Genomic DNA, 12,702 nt, shown 5'->3' with positions numbered 1-12,702 from the left:
ATCTAAACGAGTGAACCAAACAGAATATATATATTTATACTTTTGAAATATATATTAGACAATATTCTGTGTTCCAAAATACCATAAATTGCACTTAAATGTCTAAGAATTTTTTAATGGAAAATGTAAGAAGCAAATGATATTGCAAGACTCAAGAACACAGAACTGAGAGATAGTTTCTTGTATGATGAGGTTGGTTGTATGTTTCATAACTAATGATGTAATATCCCAGTCATTAGAACAGCAAAATTCTAATAGTATTGGTCTTATCCAAAACAAATATAATTGGCATGAAACCCTATTTGTTGGTGTTTGACATTAATATGATTACTTCTGATTGTAATAAGTTGAAATAATTGTCTTTACTAGGAAACAGTTTTAAACATTTAGTGCAATATTTTATGTAGTAAGATTCTATTGTCACCAATTATAAAACGGTGTAAAATAAAAAATTTAAAATTTTTTAAAAAAAATGCCTGAAGCTTGCCATTGTTTGCATATATTGTAAGTGTTGCTACTATGTAGATTCTCTTAGAATTGGTATTAATCAAATTATAAACCATAATAAAATTAGGTATAAAATATGTTAAGTATTTTAATAATAGTATAACCAAATTTAGGTGGTTAAAATATATTGGTTTTTATTACATAATTATGTAATTGGAAATATTAAAGAAATTATAATCTAATTCAAACTTCAAGTATATTAAAAATATTTTGTATTGGACTTATAATTTACATTATTTGATTTGATTTGATGTTTTGCTTATTAATAGTATAAATTGATATTCTTGAATTTAATAATAGATTGTTTGTTGTAAAAACTATTCTTATTGTACATCATACAATATATAGTTGCTTTTTACTATTTAATTTCAAAGATTTTTTGTACATTTTTAAAGTCTTTAACAATTTCAGTTTAGAGTTTTTAAATTTTTTAATTTAATCCAATTTTTTAAAAAATCTTATTGTCTAAATGTGATATTTTTAAAATCTATAGTTTATGACTGCATATGCCAAAAATATTGTATATATAATATTTTTATTTTTAAATATTATTTAATAATTATATACTTAAAGAAGTTTAAGCCAAATTGTTATAGGGAATTATAAAAGTTAGAAACAGAAATTTAAATGTAGACAGAGAATTACAAGTATCAAAGACAAATAAATAAGTCATAATCTCAAGAATTGTCTACAACTTTTAATTTACTTTGGATATTTGAACAAATATTTATAGATCTTTAGAAGTTTTTACAATCCTCTACAACCTTCCATATGATTCCTTAGTTTGTTACAAAATCTCTATAAAACTTTCATGGTCTTTTATAAGTTTATATTTAAAGATTCTTAAGTTTTTAAAATATTTTGTGATTTTTAGAACGTTTTGTAGAAACTTCTGTAGGACATTTTATCATAGTTTAACAACAAAGGCAAGAGAAAGAGTAGCTCACTTTCATGAATATTAGTTTTAAAATAATCTAAATATATATTTATTTCTAAATTTAATCTAATCATATGTCTAATCTAATATATTTTTTTTCTTGTGTTTCTTTATCTCTAATTGCATTGTACTTTTGTCTTTTTATAGTTTAGCAAGACTACCTTTTTACTAATTGTTTTGTATCTTTTGACTATTAAATAGATTATACTTTTTTTTTATAAGATATTATTACATATTAAAGATTCAAAATTATCTATCTTTGAATTAATATCTTATCTTGTAATATTTTATTTTCAAGGAAGCTAATTACTTTTGAAAATAAACATGAATTTGAAGGTTGTATGACATATGTATATATATATATATATATATATATGTATATATTCAAAAAAATAAAATTATTTATTCAATAATAATAATAATAATAATAATAATATTTAAATATTTTCATCTTCTTTAATTTTGTAAACCTTTTTAAATGTAAAATAAGTACTGATTTATATATCAAAAATAATTGAATAAGTTTAAATATCCCAAATAACTCACATTTTAAGATTAATTATTTTTAAGAAACAGAATTTAATGTTATTTAGACAGAAATCTTAAACATGTTTTGAAATACTTATAAAAATAGTTATAAAAACTCTAATTAAAAAACTTAAATACATGAAATTAGTAACTAATATTTTTTCACAAAAAAAAAAAAGACTATAATATTATTGAATTTTGAATGAACTAAAATAATTAGAAATGAGTAGAAATAGTTAGAAACATGTTAAGTAAACAATATTGTCTCATAAGACATTGTAAAAGTTTCTTGGTTGCAATCAGAGTCAACAAGTGTTTTTCGATGAGTTAAATAGCTAGATTTTTTTTAGATTTTAAATACTACCATACTTCAAATATATGTAGATCTAAAACATCACTGTAGTCCTTGAGTAGCTTTTGCATGACTTTTTTTTAGTTAGTATATTTAATATGCAAAACTAAGATCATCTTTAGTTTTATTAATGTATTCAATCTAATCTAGTCTTGATTCAAGTTCTATTGATGTCTTTATTTTTATTAGCATATATATATATATATATATGTGTGTGTGTCAAACATAGATAATATCTGAAATAAATAAATAAATAAATATGTCTTTAAAATATTGCTTTAAAGCTTTAATTTTTTTATAAATTCCACTACTTTAAGGCTTCATTTCATGACCATTAACAACAATTTTCCATCCAAATTTAACTAAGAAGTAAACCCAGTAAAGCCTTCTTGCATGTAAATGTCTCCAAACCTTCTATTGTATTATCAATCGGCTCACCAATGCCATCCCACCTATTGTCTAACACCCCCAACATATGCAAATAACATTCAAAAGCTTGTATTGACAATGTTCTTTCTTTATTTTTCCATTCTATGCCACATGTACAACAAAACTCATATTCACACAAGCACCTCACGTGGTAACAACCCTCGGCATCAATTTGTAAAGATTTGTCTTTTAGCCATCACCACAATCAGGAGAGAGGTTTTGATATTCCTGACAAGTTCGGTTCCAATGCCGAGGAACTCCAAAAAAGCTTCGTCTGCATTCAACGCATGCTATGTTCTGATACATTGACGATTTGTTGAGTGAAGCCGACATGCTCTGTCGTGTAGGATCCAAGCTTTTCTAATCCATCAAAAGTAGAGCATATTTTGCGTACAAGCAGTATGCTTCATCTCCTTCGGGAACACTTGCTTTTGTAAGCTGCTTTGTGCGCATGACAAATACCTCCATTGTAGGATTGTGTTTGCATTCGTGAGAATATTCGAGTTCCTCTGAACAATCTGACTGCGGACAACGAACTGGAACCTGGCTAGCTTGAACTTCAACCTGGGCATGTTGTAGCATTCATGCAACAGAATTTTAAACAGACATTTCTTCACAGTGGCCATCACTGATGAGACTTTGTCCTGAAGACGATTGAGACAATTTTCCTTGCTTTCCTATTCTGATATACACACCCTCCCGCCACACAACTCCGTCGTTCCTAGTGATTAAAGCATCGATCCCAACATGCCCTTCTGGTGTCTTCACCGCCCGCACCTCCAAGTTATGCTCTTGCTCATAATCTATAACTGGTCCAACTTCATCTTCTTCTTTCTCTTGGTGGTTCTGTCCATTCCTGGGCTCTAGCTGGACGCACTCATCTCCTTATTCCTCTCGGTGGGTTTTGTTTTCAAGCTTTAAGCAAACTTCCAAACGACGGCGGAGGTTCAAGATTATTGCTGCTTCAAAGAGACACGGGAACAGTTCTTCCTTGCAAGTTTGTTAGTGATTCAAACTCTTTCGTCGATTTCTTTCTTCTCTAAATGTCCAAGTCTGACGTTACTCGCGCAGACACCTTGTCTCCCCTCTGCTTTCCTTCTGAGGAAGTCGGCCGAAGTCATCGATAGCTAAGCTGATGACCATGCTGTTGAGATTCAGTCTTCCTCTCCTGTTCTTTTCGTTTATCGTTCAAAGCCTTTTTTTCTATTCATGAAGCTATAGCACCAGTTTTTCTCTGCACTATTCAATCTTCAGCATGTCTTCTGTGGGTTCTTTCTCTCCATGTCCAAGTCCTCCGCAAGTTTGGATCCTTGCCCCTGCAATTTTGGGAGAATCACATCAATCTCCTTTTTTCCGCTGTTCACGAAGTGTTGCATTGGTTAAAGTTTCAATCACTTCGGCACAATTTGCTGATCCCTTCGCTCTACTTCACAAGTGCAGAGCATTTCAACTATCTTCAGAAAAATCCCTTATCAGGAGTCATTGCTCAGATGATGGCAGTACGAATGTTGCCGCCAAGCGCAGTTCGCAAGATATAGTAATGGGGCCCCTTGCTTTCTACCTTCACCAAGTTTGTCGAATACAGTTGTAAAGATTTTACTTACAAGACATTTTTAAGTGATAATTTTAAAGAGCCCTTCAAATGTTCACAGTTTCATGAATTTTCTGATGTAGACATCATTTGATATTACATTACATTCTAGATTGTTGTGCAACAAAGTTAAAATCTGATAGGTTTCTGTTACCTGTTCGACAATACAAAGTTCATATAATCATGTAACAAAGTGAGCGTTGCACATTACATTTAGCAGTGAGCTTTCTTAAGGTCACGTTTTTATGATTTCCGGGTTCTCATCAAATTTCACCAGGACAGGTTTCATTTCGATGCAGCCTACAAAACACATAACCATCACCCAAGTCTTTTCCCTCATACTTTATATCTCTTGTCCACATGTGGATTTCCGGATAGAGCTAATGTCATTAATCATCGGGGATTTGGACTCGGGTGCCTTCCACACCTCAGACCACACTGCCTCACAAACCCTTCACCATTTCCATCGCAGTCACAACTGTATCCACAACAACTTACCAATCTACTCATGGTAGCCTCCTCATGCACAGGCACATCCCTCACATTCCAACCGAGCGCCTACCCATTAACCTTCCTCCCACCCGCACACATCTCATTGACCCCACCACCCACAGCCCCTACAACAACGACCACAACACACACGGAGGACCTAGCTTCACAAGCACAGACATCTCACAGCAAATCCCCATCGCCAACGACTTCTCCCCCTTCACCGACTCTTCCCGAAGCCCAAATGCGGGCTGGAATCACAACTCAGCACCCAGACGTGCCTCACTCTCGGCGGCGGCCAAGGCACGATGCGTTCCTGCCACACTGAGCCCAACCCCCTCACTATCAAGCATTGCACAAATCCACCCAAGCAGCCCCCAGAGCCGAGACTACAGCAGCATCGACACTATCCACGAAGCGGGGAAACAACGTAACCACATCTTACACCATCGATCCAGAAAGACAACACTTCCTGGATTCCAAGATACATGGCAACCCGATACTCTGCAACGGAGCAATGGCAGGTATTATAGGGCTCCGATGCTGCTCTCCACAGATGAAGCATGAAACCCTAATTCATCGATCCCTTAGCCACTCATTCATTCCTTCATTCATTTGTTCATTCATCAGAACGCTGCTCTGCAACGCCGGACAAATCTGGGTTCACCTTTATCCAACAACGTCACCTGAACAGGATGTTGATCAGTTAAATCCTAACCCTGAACCAGCTGAGGATGACAACGAGGTCCGTGGAGGGATACCCATGATTAGGAGAGAGGTGGGCGACGTCTATGAGCGGTATCGATGAAACAACTGGGGCGTCGACATTCACATCGGTTGCGTGAGGGATCTCATTCGACAGGAGACATTTTTTCGTGAGTAGGCAGAGAGGTGGTGGTGGAGAGCGGGGGGCGCCGCTGAGAATATTCAATTTTAGGGTTTGTTTTTGCTTGCGCAGGATTAGAGTGGACGGGAAGATCTGAAGTTTGAGCAGGTGTTGAGCACGAATTGAGCCATGGCTCAGAAAGTTTTTTGAGATTTAGGTAGGAGCGGCAGCAGTGGGTTTTGTGTCATTCTGAATCTGCGACACACATGATTCTAGTGGTTCTGCGCATGCACTCGTTGGATGAGCATTGAATGCGTACATTGCACAAGTTGAATATCGTGAGTTGCTGCATGAGCTTACTGCCTTCTGAGCCCGTCATGTGAACGCTGCTACTTCTCAAGAATCTGGATTGGATATGGTGCAAGTGCCCAAAGTCGGTCGAATCCGCTATCGGTTGTGGGTCGGTTTATTTTTGGAGGGCGTTGAATTTTTTCGATCAGTATGTTGGATTAGCGGATTTTGGGGTGGAATTTTTGAAGGCAGTAGCCGATTGATGTTAGCCTCTCGACAAGCTTAGGATCATCGAAGTAGGAGTTACAATAATTTGTGGCAACGAAACAAGTGATGAGCGGTTATTGCATAGGCAGTTTGGATCAAGTAACTTCGGAGGAGCAGTTCTCAAAGCTCATCCGTGCGATTGCCGTGAAGTTTTGTGTTGCTGCAGCCGCCTAAACTGCGGTTTCAACATGTTAAAGATCGTCGAGATCGGAGTAGCTAGGTGACCGGAGTGGGTGGTGGAGAAATAGAAACATGCTAACATGTTAACTATGAAGACCAAGCTAACTATGTGAAGTAATAGTAACATGTATATTTTTCTTGTAAATTATAGAAATCCTTTTAAAAAAGAATATACAATATATCTTATAAAATTGTTGGAATTTGTGCAAGTATTTTGAAGTTGATATGGATATTGATTAGGATATTAAAGTAGATAGATGATATAGAGTATGCAATTTAAAATCACAATTTTAAATAACAAAGCAAATTTGACATACATTTATAAATGTGGTGATAAGATGAAATTAAAATTTTTGTGGAAGAATTATTAAGGCATATTTTTCAATGAAGCGATGCAATCACAATATGAAGAGTTGTCAAAGACAAGAACATGATAAAAAAAAAAAAAAAAATTAGTGAGACTTCTTTCAAAGAAAGATGACAAAATAGAAATTACTTTACATGTATATTAAAAAAGAAATTGGAATGGCTATTGCCAAAAGACAAGAAAACTAGAAACTTTTGAAACTAGATTGGAAGCAAGAAATGAATTGACACGAATGAAGAAGGCTTCACTCTTGTTTCTATATATATTATCTAACTAGAGGCTACGTGGTGACGTTCTATAGGACTTTCAATATGTGTTGACTTTGTAGGGCACATGCCTTGACTTACAAGGCAAGTTTTTCTACGTGTGGGCTACATAGTTAACTTGGTCTTCAAACTAACAACATGTGTGGCACATGGTCAACTTGTTAATCACGTTTCTAATCCAAAAAGTCAATTAAAGACATCTATAAAGTCAAAGCAGCATCTATAAAGCTTTTAAGAAGCTTCTATAACAAATATTATAAAATTAACTTTTATTTATTTATTTTTACTTACTTCTACCTATTTATCATGTAATTATTGGTTTACATGTGTATGTCAGTGACAGGAATTTGATTATCAATATAGATTGCATGTTAAAAAAAAAGTTTATTTAACTATAATAGGAATTGTAGGATTAGAATCTTATACAATATGGAGTATGTCAAGAAATAAGCTTATTTTATTACAATAGGAATCATAGAATTATAATCTTATATAACATGTAGTGAAGGTCCTATTCTCTCTCCAAAATCCTTTCTTTGTTTTAATTTCAAAATCTAAATATCACAAAGCTTTTACTTTGTTAGATTTAAGAACCTCAATGTCTTTCTTAGATGAAGAATTTGTTTAAAGATATAGCATATTTTTAATGAAAAAAATTAAACTAAATACAAAGAATACATTAAAGAGAATTTGGCCAAAAAATTTATATGTCATTTCAAATGTCCAATAAGAGCTTTAATTTTATTTGTGAAGAAGAAAGATGAATCATTGCAAATATGTATCAATTTTTGAGGATTTGATAAAATCACCATTAAGAAATTGTATCTGTTACTTTTGATATTTAGATTTCTTGATCAGTTAAATCAAGCTAAGATCTATACAAAAATAGATCTATAAAGAGCATACAATATGGTATGCATGAAATAAGGAAATGAATAGAAGATTATATTTTGAATTAGGTATGGATATTTTGAATACAACGTCATGCCTTTTATACTTACAAATGTACCATTAGCTTTCCAATATTTAATAAATAATGTCTTTTGAAAGTTTTTAGATGACTTTATTATTTTTTACCTAATTGATGTCTTAATCTATTTTAAGAAAATAAAAATATATGAATTTAATGTTTGTTGTATGTTACAAAAATTAAGAGATGTGAGATTTTATGCCAAGATAGATAAGTATATGTTTCAAACTATTCAAGTCAATTTCTTAGGATACATCATTTCAAATATTAAACTTATGATGGATCCTAAAAAAATTCAAAGTAGTAGGAGTTAAAAGATCTCAAAAATGATAAAAGATATCCAATGCTTTTTAAGATTGACCAATTATTATTGGATCTTCATCAAAGACTTCTTTCAAATCCCAGCTCTACTTATATATTTGACTTGTAAAGACAAATTTTAATGGAATTAAGAAGCAAAAGTATTATTTTGAAGCTTTAAAGTCAAGATTTATTTTTGTACCAATCTTATTTTACATCAATTTTTTTAAGCCATTTTTTTATAAATATAGAAGTATTTGACTTTATTTTGAGTGTTGTATTATTATAAATAGAAATAGATGATAAATTTTATCTAATAGATTTTTATTAATTTTTTTTTTAATAATCAAGATCAATTACAAGATATATGACAAAGAATTTTTTTTGCAATTGTGGATTTATTTTAAGAATGGCATCATTTGTTAGAAGGCGCTTCTAATCTAGTCATTGTTTATATGGATCACAAGAATCTTGAATATTTTATATCAAGTCATATTTTTAATTGTCGCCAAATTCATTGAAACATGTTTTTAATAAGATTTAATTTCAAGTTCACTTATTGATTCAAAAAATAATAAGGTTTGTTAGATACTATTTTTAAATATTCTTATCTTGCACCAAAAGAAAGAAATGCATCTTTTATTTAATAAAAAATTATTTTCTTAAAGCCAAAACATTTTCATCTTTAAAAAATAAAATCAACATTGATTTTTTATTCAACCTTTGTTAAATAAATTCAATCATGTCTTTTGATCTTTTTGTTTATGATATCAAAAATATTTCTTCTAAATCCCATGATGCTTTTAAGTTTGAATTCAAGAACAACCTATTTTATTTCAAAAGACGCCTATATATTCTATAAAAAAAAACATATTAACTTATTTTTCAAGAACATCATGACTTTTTGGCAATTAAACATTTTGGATATAACAAGATTTTGGAGCTTATATTTAAGCATTTTTAGTCGTTGCAAATGTGGAAAGCAATGAAAGACTTTTTCTACTTGTGTGATATTTATTTAAAATCAAAAATTCATTGCCACTAATTCTATGGACTTCTCCAATCATTGCCCATACCCAAACAATGATGGTTTTTTTAATTCTACAGATTTTTATCACAGATCTTTCAATTTCAAATTTATATGATTCTATATTCATAATAATAGATTGTCTTACTAAGATGGTACATTTTGTACTATGTATAAAATCTATCACAAGTGAAAAAATAGCTAAGCTTTTTCATGCAAACATCTTTTGCTATTATGGATTATGCAAGGATATTACTAAAGATAAGAGGACTTAATATGTATTATTTTTATTTTATTTTTTTTAAGATTCTAAAGATAGATATAAAATTATCTTTGGCCTTTCATTCTCAAATTGATGGACAAATAAAGCGTATTGATCACATATTTGAGGTGTATCATTAACTATTAATAAGATGATTCAAGAATTCTTTTGCCATTAGCAGAGTTTGTTTATAATAATATTGTACACTCTTTTACTCATCAAATATTTTTTTTACTTATTATGGTTATCATCTATAACTTGATGTTTTTGATTTTTCAAAAATTAATAATCTTGTGGCAATAGATTTGACAAATTATTTGTTAAAGCTACATGTATTAATAAAAATTCAATTAAAAAAAGCTCAAAAATAAAAATAGATAAATACATATGCCTATTCTTAGGAATAACCATAATTCAAGGTGAATGATAAAATATGGTTATTTTGTTGTAATATCAAGACTACTCATCTTTGTAACAAGTTAGACTATTGTAAGCTTAGATTTTTTTCTATTTATAAATAAATCAATCTAGTTGTTTATTAATCATACCTATTAGAGTCAATGACGATCCATTTTATATTCTATATATCTCTTTTTGAACCATACAAAATAATGAATAAAATAAGAAAAAAATAGATGCCACTACTTTCTATAAAAATAGATAATAATGAAGAATTTGAAGTAAAAGAAGTCTTAGATTCAAGCAACATCAAAATAGGTTGAAATAACTAATTCATTAGTATAGATATGCTATTAAGGAATGCTTATAGGAGCCAACAAAGAATCTTATAAATACAATAAAGAAGGTGGAGGCTTTTCATCAAAGATATCTATCAAAACTTAGATAAAGAATAACAAACTTTTGTTGTATAAAAAAAATAAGATGAAGAGAGGATAATATTATATCTTTTATCCTTATTTATAATTTTTGTGTATATTGTGGCCCTAAAGAAATGGAGAATCAGTAACAAGCAGATTCAACTCAAGAACTGTTGTTTACTGATTTGTTGAATGAGATATTGTAATTGTCTCAACCTTCAAGGTAATATAATTGAGATGAAGATTGTCAAGAACAACATGTTCTTCTTCAAATAGATTACAAGCTACAATATGTTTAATATCACAACTATAGAAGATACTTCTAATATTTGATGACTTTATTAGAAATAAGAACAATTCTTGATAAGCTTTCAAATGTTTTATTTGAAAGAAGTTATAAAAGCCTCAATAACAATCAAATAGTAAGGTAGTCTTTTTACTCTGATATAAGACATTATCAATGATTGAAAGGACCTATCAACCATCTTGGAAGAAAATAAAGATTAGAATATGTGGCAAACATAATTTATCGCATCTTAGATTTTTATACATATGATGACTACACCTAATGGAACTTGTTTCTAGAATGGAAGGTATTATCATGGATATGCATACTTATTCTAGTAATTACTTATAGGATTAGATAGAAGTAGATAAAAATAAATAAAAAATAGATTAATTTTATAATATCTTCTAGATGAGCTTTCTAAAAGCTTCATAGTCACGATTTTGACTTCATACGTGTTTACAATTGACTTTTAGATTAAAAACTTGCTCAACAAGTTAGCCATACATCATGTGTGTAGATAGCTTAAGAAACAAGTTAACTATGTCATGTAGATATAAAAAAATTACCTTATAAGTTAAAACATATGGCTTGTAAAGTCAATACATGTTGAAGGTCCTATAGAATGTTGCCATGTAGCTTTAAAGTAGATAGTATATTTAAAAGTAAGAGTGAAGCCTTCTTCATCTTTGTCAATTCATTTCTTGCTCTCTTTTAGATTCAAGAGTCTTTAATCTTTTGATAATAGCCATTCTAATTTTTTTAATATACATATTTTTTTACTTCTATTTTATCATACTTCTTTGAAAAAATTCTTAGTTAATTATTTTCATTGATTGGATTCTTATCCTTGATGCTAATTTAATATTGTGAGATATTAGAGATTGATATCATTGCCAAATGAATTAGGTAACCTCACATCTTTGACTACCTTAAATATTGAAAAGTATTTTGATTTAACATTATTGATAAATATTTAAGGTAATTTTTTATCTTTAATTATCTTAAATATTATGAGGTGTAAAAAAATAATAAGAATGCAAACTAAATTGGACAATCTTATCTCTTTGAATTTATGAATTATCAAGGATTGACATCATTGGTAAACAAATTGAGCAACTTTGCAGTTTTAACTACCTCAAATAATAAAAGGTGTAAGGATTTGATATCATTCTCAAATAATTTGGAGAACTTCACAACTTTGACTACCTTAAATGTTAATTTTTGCTTTAATTTTACTACTTTAGATATAAAAAACTACATAAGGTTAAGATTATAATAAAAATAATTAATAAATCTTAAATCTTTAACTAATTTAATAAAATAAAAATATATTTATTTAAAATAATTTCTAAATTAATTAAAAAATATTAAAAATAAAACTAATTTAAATATTATTAAGAGCTTGTCACGGACATACAAGCCAATAATTACATGTATAAATAAGTAGAAGTAAGTAAAATTAGGTAAAAATAAGTTAATTCTATAGTATTTAATATAGAAGCTTCTTAGAAGATTCATAGACGCTGCTTTGACTTTATAGGTATCTTTAATTGACTTTTTGAGATTAGAAACGTGGTCAACAAGTTGGCCATGTGCCACATATGTTGTTAGCTTGAAGTCCAAGCTAACTATGTAATCCACATGTAAAAAAACTTGCCTTGTAAATCAAGGCATGTGTCCTACAAAATCAACACATATTGGAGGTCCTATAGAACATCGCCACATAGCCCCTAGTAAGATAGTATATATAGAGACAAGAGTGAAGCCTTCTTCATTCTTGTCAATTCTTTTCTTGCTTCCAATCTAGCTTCAAGGGTCTCTAATTTTTTTGGCTTTTGGCAATAGCCATTCTAGTTTCTTTCTTAATATACATATGAAGTTATTTCTATTTTTTCATCTTTCTTTGAGAGAAGTCTTACTTATTTATTTGTCTTTATCATGTTCTTGTCCTTGACAGTTTGACAAAAGTACACTTACAATATCAAAGCTTTCTCTAATCTTGATTA

At 30.2% G+C, this 12,702-nt stretch overlaps 1 long non-coding RNA gene across 1 annotated transcript; it reads right to left on the bottom strand.

The window, feature by feature from the left end:
* Positions 1-2,582: 2,582 nt before the first annotated feature.
* Positions 2,583-6,813, bottom strand: LOC149986348 (uncharacterized). The gene is made up of 2 exons (XR_016500610.1): positions 4,499-6,813; positions 2,583-4,314 (listed from the first exon to the last, which is right to left on the bottom strand). It is a non-coding gene; the product is annotated as an uncharacterized LOC149986348 (long non-coding RNA).
* Positions 6,814-12,702: the final 5,889 nt, after the last annotated feature.

Source organism: Physcomitrium patens, chromosome 24 (genome assembly GCF_059467195.1).
Source record: "Physcomitrium patens ecotype Gransden chromosome 24, ASM5946719v1, whole genome shotgun sequence".
Classification (NCBI taxonomy): domain Eukaryota; kingdom Viridiplantae; phylum Streptophyta; class Bryopsida; order Funariales; family Funariaceae; genus Physcomitrium; species Physcomitrium patens.
This window is presented reverse-complemented; position numbering and strand designations above follow the sequence as displayed.